A 7,136-nucleotide genomic window follows, 5' to 3' on the forward strand; every position below is an offset into this window, starting at 1 on the left:
TTTAAGTTTTAATTTTAATTTTATTTTTATAATTTTATATTTTTATTTAATTATGAATGGGTCAACCAGGTGAATCAATAACTCACCAGTTGACCCAGTGATCCGATCGTATGACTGGGTTAATTACCGATTCGGTTCTGATAACTATACTTTGTAGAACCATTATAAATAGAATGATTGAAAAAGCTTAAAACATCACGGAGTTTGTTATTCTTATGTATTCTCTAAATATATAGTTTTAGGGCTAATGACTTCTCTCTCTTATCAATGCCATTTTAAAAATCGTTGCTTGGTATCAATAATTTTTATTGTACCGAAATCACTTCAATAAAGTACCAAAAATTTCTATTATTGTACTTAAGGAGGTAATTATCCATATGAATTTTCTTTAAATTTAATTTTTTAGCTATACATAAGTTTACCAAAAATTACATGAACATGCGAAATAAGAAAGGAGAATTAATGAAAATTTAGAATAAACTTTCAACTCCAACTATTACATTAAGTTTCCGCTATTCGCTGTATATTTTAATTATTTTTTGTTAAAATAAGTTTAATGCATGATTCAAGAATGTTTTTATATGACTTGACTTTTATTTATAACTTGAGATATTGGTAATATATTATCAATGCAAAGACTAACAAACATTTTGTTTAATTACATAAGGGATTTTGCAACACAATCTTCACGTACAATATTTAAGAATGGAAATTTGTGGTCGTTAGTGAAGATAGATGGGTTTTTTTTTAATCTTTTCATCAAATCATTATATGCATAGACAAAAAAAAAAAAAGAAATCATGATGCACATGAATCATTTTTAGCATCTTGAAGCAAAATAATATTATCACTGTCTCCAAATCTTCAAATTTAGATCCAATATTCGATCTCCACTGATTGGATCCGTTCATCATATATTACTTTCTTTGATAAAAAAAAAAAGAAAATAAAATAAATTTCAAATAAAATGAAATCATTCATAAAATAAGCTTATAATTAAAGAATTATCATAATTGGTATACCTTACAATTTAATGAAAATACTTAGAACATGTGTACATAGCACCATGGTACACTACAAGAAAACCATAATTTTGCTACGCTTTTAAAGCATGGCAAAAAGTGGGAAAAGGCGTAACGATAGTTTTTCGCTACATTTTTTGAAAGGGTCACATCTGCTAGTATGCCGGTTGCTCTATTGCCACGCTTTTGGTGACCTATGGCCACGCTTTTTTTGCCGCCACGCTTTTATCTATTGTCATGCTTTTAAGCGTTGCCGTATGCGAGAGGATATGGCTACGCTTTTAAAGCGTGTCAGTAGTTAGATACGGCTACGCTTTTAAAGTGTGACAATAGCGAGAGATATGGCTACGCTTTTAAAGGGTGCCAATAGCTAGAGATATGGCTACGCTTTTAAAGTGTGGCAAAGTCGCAAGAGATATGGCTACGCTTTTAAAGCGTGCCAGTAGCAAAATACGGCTACGCTTTAAAAGCGTGCCAGTAACTAGAGATATTGCTATGCTTTAAAGCATGGTGAAAAGTGGCTACTGTACGGAATAGCTACGCTTTCAAAGCGTGGCTATAAGTTTGTCCAAGTTCAATTGTTTTTTTTAATCTTCGTAATAAAACCTAACAAAATTCATAGATAATGTAAAATTTAGACAATATATGTAACACCCTAACTTTTAGCACCTCATGATCGTACTAAAAGTCCGAGTGCTACTTACCTCTAAACCTTTTTATTATATACTATCTTTATTTAATATTGAGTCTTCGCGAATACGAACCGAAACTTTAATTAAGAAAACGAAAAGAGACTTTATTTTACGCCACTAAATCACAAAAGTATATATATTCACATAGTATTAAATACATAAACTTATTTCAAGATTCCCAAAAACAAATCCTACTCCTCTAAAAACTCTAACTAACAAGGCGAGGGGAAAACAAATCCTAACAACTCAACTTATAAACATATTCCTCTGTGCTCCCGTAACTTGACAATGAGCATTTGCACCTGTAGCTGAAAGGGGGTGGAGATAGGGGGTAAGAACTGGGAAGTTCTTAGTAGGGTCGGGGTTAGAAGTTAAGTTCATTTTGCCATTATTAACCGATTGCAACTAACAACAAAACACTTATAAGCATGAATAATAAAAGAACTCAGAAGTCAATCAGTCATGCAGCACACACACACAATCACAGAGTTACATAGCACAGAGATATGCGCAAACAAGCATGATGCATGTCTATTCCTATCGCAGGTAATGAGCTCATTTGTCGGTTTCGACCCGCACCCGACGCAATCCGACTCGCAAGTCAGATAAGGCATTCCAGCGGCATAACCTCTGCAAGTTTCCACTTCTTGCAGGCGCTGATTCTCCAGCTGAAGTATGCCGAACATGACCTCTGCAAGTACTTGCAGGCGCTGATTCTCCAGCTGAAGCATGTGCTACTTCCTCCTGGAAGCCATTCCATATACACGGGATTCCCGTACAATTACTCACACATCAAGCCCACAGCTTAACTTTTTCACAACGACACTATAACTATTTACTCTCCGTCACCCTCTTGTGACCTTTTAATTATTTCATAAGTACACGTGCCGATTTATCTTCTCTTTTTCTTTTAAAACTAAAACCACATCTTTATGCCATTCTCCAAAATCTTTAAAACAATTAATAATCCAACCGACTCCAGCAACAAAAACATTTCTTTAATAATTCAAAATCAGTTAATATATTTCTTAAAGCTTTTGAAAATTCCATTTCTTACTCCCAAAATAATCAAAGCATCCCAGCTAGTTGTTCATACATTACTGAATCAAAATCTCAAGCAAACAACAATAATTCAACAATAATTTAACATAAACTCATTCAAATTCAAGCAATAATCAACTAAATCAACATTCACTTATCAAACTCACATTTAATTATTATAAAGTTACCAAACCCTACCTCCATACGAAATCAAACTAACGGAACTTCCGGAAAAGTTTTCTGACCGAACTGCTGAAGAAGAAAACGTTAAGAATCGTCTGTGCCTCCTAAAACTCCAATTGACCGAACTCAAGAGAAAGAAGAACTATGTCACCGTTAACTTCTACCGGATAAAAATAACGCCAATATGTAGAAGAGGAGGATACAAACACTTTTACCGGATTAAATTTTTTATTAGAGTTACGGATCTCAAGAAATTGGAGCCGAAAACTCATGGTTTCCATGGAAGCTCTTTCGGTCTTTCTTTCTTCTTTCTCCCAAGTTCACTCGGTGAATAATGAATAGAAGGGAAGATGATTGTGATAAGTGAAGTTTTGTGGTGATTAAAGCATTATACGTGTCATTAGTTAATAAGGAATGAAACATGTGTCATGATATTAACATATATTTACATATATGTATTAATACAAGCTACCCTAGTTTTTTCTTACTTTTTGTTTCCTTAATGGTTTCGGCGAATAATAATAATAATAATAATAATAATAATAATAATAAATTTTTATTTTGTCTACTAAAATAATTTTTAATAAATAATTCAAACTAATAGAATAAGTTATAATCAAATTAAATTTTAATAATAATAAAATTCTATTTAATTATTTTTGTTAGAAATAATTTTCTTAAAAACAAAATTCAACAAATATAATAACTCATAAATAGCTAATTATTTAATTTTCGAAAACTTGGGGTCTTACAATATACAACCTTCATAACAATTTTAATTACTATTAACAATATAAAACCTTCATAAACTTGTACACCAAATATAATGGTTGATAACATGACAAGCTCTAACAAAAAACCAAAGTCATAACAACTACCCATAAATTTGTAATACATGCATTACAAATCCAACAACTATTACATTATCTATTTCCTTTACATACTTAACTACAAATATGAAACTTCATGATTACTAATCATCCATTACAAACATAAAGCTCACATGCCTCCATATTGTTTGGGCTAAAAGAGTTGATGTCTAGAAGGATAGGGTTTGTGATAAGGCCATATGTTGTAGGATCATTTTTCGCAGATCCCCTCCATGCATTAGGGGAGACTTTGCTATCGCCCAAAGTATTATCTGTAAGTCAATACAACCAGTCACTGTGTACTGATAATACATGTTACACATCAAAATTTGCATGACAATGTGGGAAAGCAACTTAATTGTGCTTTTACAAATACCTGTGTCTTTTGCTTTTCTAGATTGCGTCTACAATACCTGTGTGAACCTTCATTTACACCTACTGGATTTTGATGATCATCAACATTACCATGAGTATCATTTTTAAAACGAGTTTGTAGCAATTATCAATGATAGATGATTTAAACATCTTTTGTGTTTGTAAACAAACAGAATCAGTGAAGCAACAATATCTTCATATTAACAGAATAAATATGTCTTATGAGAATCCTCCATAGTTCTAGTGCTTTATGATTCGGGTATCTAACAAAAAGTAATTTCTATATAATACCAGGATCTGTTAGCCATCCAAATGGAAGCATGTCCAAATCAGGCCAGGATTTCCCATTTAAGCCAGCTGCTCCTATCAGATTAGCAGTTGCAAAATCCCTGATTCAAAATTGAATAAACTATCTTTATTGTATAGCCAAGGATGGAGAAGCATCATTATTGAAAGGTAATAATAAGTGATATAATGCAAGCACCCAAACTGAAATTTATCAATTTAATAACCTCGTTACGTCGAAGTGACCTTTTACATCCCACCATGTATCCCATTCATCTCCTGTAATACGATACATGCTGACCAGTCCAATAACATCCTTGGCCATGGCTGGTGTCACATTGTAAATTGGTCAATGAATCTGGCAAGATATTTACTGATCAGGAGTAAAGGAAATTGCATAATACCTTTGATACATAGCTTATTTCACTTAAATCCAAGTCATCACCAAATACACAGTCGGGTTTCACTGCAAGTATAAAACACATTACTAGTTGCTAAATTTTAAATACCATTGAGTAATTTCTTCATACATGAATAAACAAAGATAATCTTCTTTACCTTTTTTAATTCAAAGTATCCCCTAATTAGTACATAAAAAATAATCAATCTAATCTTCAAGATTTACTCACCTCTCTAACAAATGAAAACATAATCCATGGTTGACTATTTTTAAAAGTGTGGCCAAAAGATAATCCTTTTCTTAATTTTAGTTGAACTAGAAGCTTTGAAATTTGATATATGAAAACACTGACTGAAAGTTATAGAACCACTAAAATATCAACTCTATCTCACTCTTCCTAAACAACAATCTCCCAAAAACAAATAATACACATAGTGTATAGAAGGAAAGTTGATGCATTATATTGCTTAAATTTATCTGAGACATGAGTATAATGATATATCACATATATAAATTGACTATAAATTGTATCTCAATTACCAAAATCAATACCACATGAAGCACACTGCTCATAAAGGGATCTTAATAAAGCTTTCCTAGCTCCGAATGATGTATTCACACTCATGAAACCATGAGGCATCCATGCACAAGCCCTTGCTGGGATTGCTATGTCTTTGGCACACTAAACTCGACCAGACTCTTGATAAGCACCTCCTTCATAAATTGAAAGAAGAGGAATTGAAGGGTAGCAACAAAATTTAGCTTAAGGTAAAAACAACATTCCCAAATCTTTATCCAAGAAACTCAGCTGCCATGACCAATATTAGCTTGGAAAGAACAATGACTTATTTCTAAAAACAACATTCCCAAATCTAATTTTTTTTTATATGCACTATTGTGATTAAACTACAAATGGTAGTTAGATTAGTTGTTTACTGATTAACAATGCTTAGTTAAAGTAGTGATTAACTAGATTAGTAGCTTTTCTGGAGTTTAGGTAGGTTTCTAATGTTAGGTTAAATAGGCAGTAGAAATAAAATGAGAATGTAAATTAGTTTAATTTTTTAGATTTAATGTAATTCTTAAGCTTTAGGTTAAAGGCCTAGTAATTTAGTTAAAAATCTAAGTCGTTCAAAATTTATTTAGTTTGGGTTGGTTAAAATTTTGGGATAAGTACGATTTTGGTCCCTAACGTTGAGGGCCAGAATCGAAATCGTCCCTCTTGTAATTTTCGAATTAAAATCGTCATTAAAGTTTTTTTCGTATTAAAATCGTTCTTTTTATTTTTTTGGACAAAAATACCCTCACCACTACCAACATAATTACTTCCTTCACCACCACCACCACCAACACCACAACCTCCACCAACACCAACATACACCACCACCAGCACCACCAATACCACCACCAACACTGCCGCCGTCCCCCTCCCCCTTACCCCTCCCCCTCCCCGCCTCCCCTTCCCAGCACCCCCACCCCCACCCCGCGTCACCCCCCTCCCCGTTTTCCCTTCCCCCCACCCCGCGGTCACCCCCCTCTCTGTCTCCCCTTCCCAGCACCGCCACCCCCACCCCGCGGTCACCCCCCTCCCCTATCTTCCCTTCCCAGCACCCCCCCACTCCCACCCCGCATCACCCCCCTCCCCGTCTTCCCTTCCCAGCACCCCCACCCCCACCCCGCGTCACCCCGCGTCACCCCCCTCCCCGCCTCCCCTACCCCCACCCCCAAACAGAAACAGAAACAGAGAAACACAAAGCCAAATTAGAAATTCAAAGCACAAAGAAGAGATCTGGACAGAAGAGAGGCAGCGGCAGGACGGCGAGACTGCGGCGGCGGGACGACGGCTTCCCTTCCCCCTTCATCGTCATCATCATCAGAGTTCTGGAGGAGGCGGCGGCGACGACGAGGTCACGACGGCGACCATGGAAGCTCCCCGGCACCGTCCCCCTTCCCCCTTTCCCTCTTCCCTTCCCCTCCCCTCCCATCCCCCTTCGTATACCCTTTTCTTCTTCCACCCCCCAACGCGTTTTTACGCGTTTTCTTTTTTTAATTTTATAATTTTTATTATTAAAATAGGATTAGGGGTAGTTTAGGAATAAAACAAAAAATTTTATTAAAAAGGACGATTTTAATACGAAAAAAAAATTTAATGACGATTTTAATTCGAAAATTACAAGAGGGACGATTTTGATTCTGGCCCTCAACGTTAGGGACCAAAATCGTACTTATCCCTTAAAATTTTTAATAATTTAATTTAGTTTAATTTATT

At 35.0% G+C, this 7,136-nt stretch overlaps 1 pseudogene; it reads right to left on the reverse strand.

Moving 5' to 3' along the window:
• Positions 1-3,915: 3,915 nt before the first annotated feature.
• LOC112778128 (alpha-galactosidase mel1-like) lies at positions 3,916-6,852 on the reverse strand (annotated as a pseudogene).
• Between the last annotated feature and the right edge of the window lie 284 nt (positions 6,853-7,136).

This window comes from Arachis hypogaea, chromosome 19 (assembly GCF_003086295.3).
Source record: "Arachis hypogaea cultivar Tifrunner chromosome 19, arahy.Tifrunner.gnm2.J5K5, whole genome shotgun sequence".
In the NCBI taxonomy this organism is placed as follows: domain Eukaryota; kingdom Viridiplantae; phylum Streptophyta; class Magnoliopsida; order Fabales; family Fabaceae; genus Arachis; species Arachis hypogaea.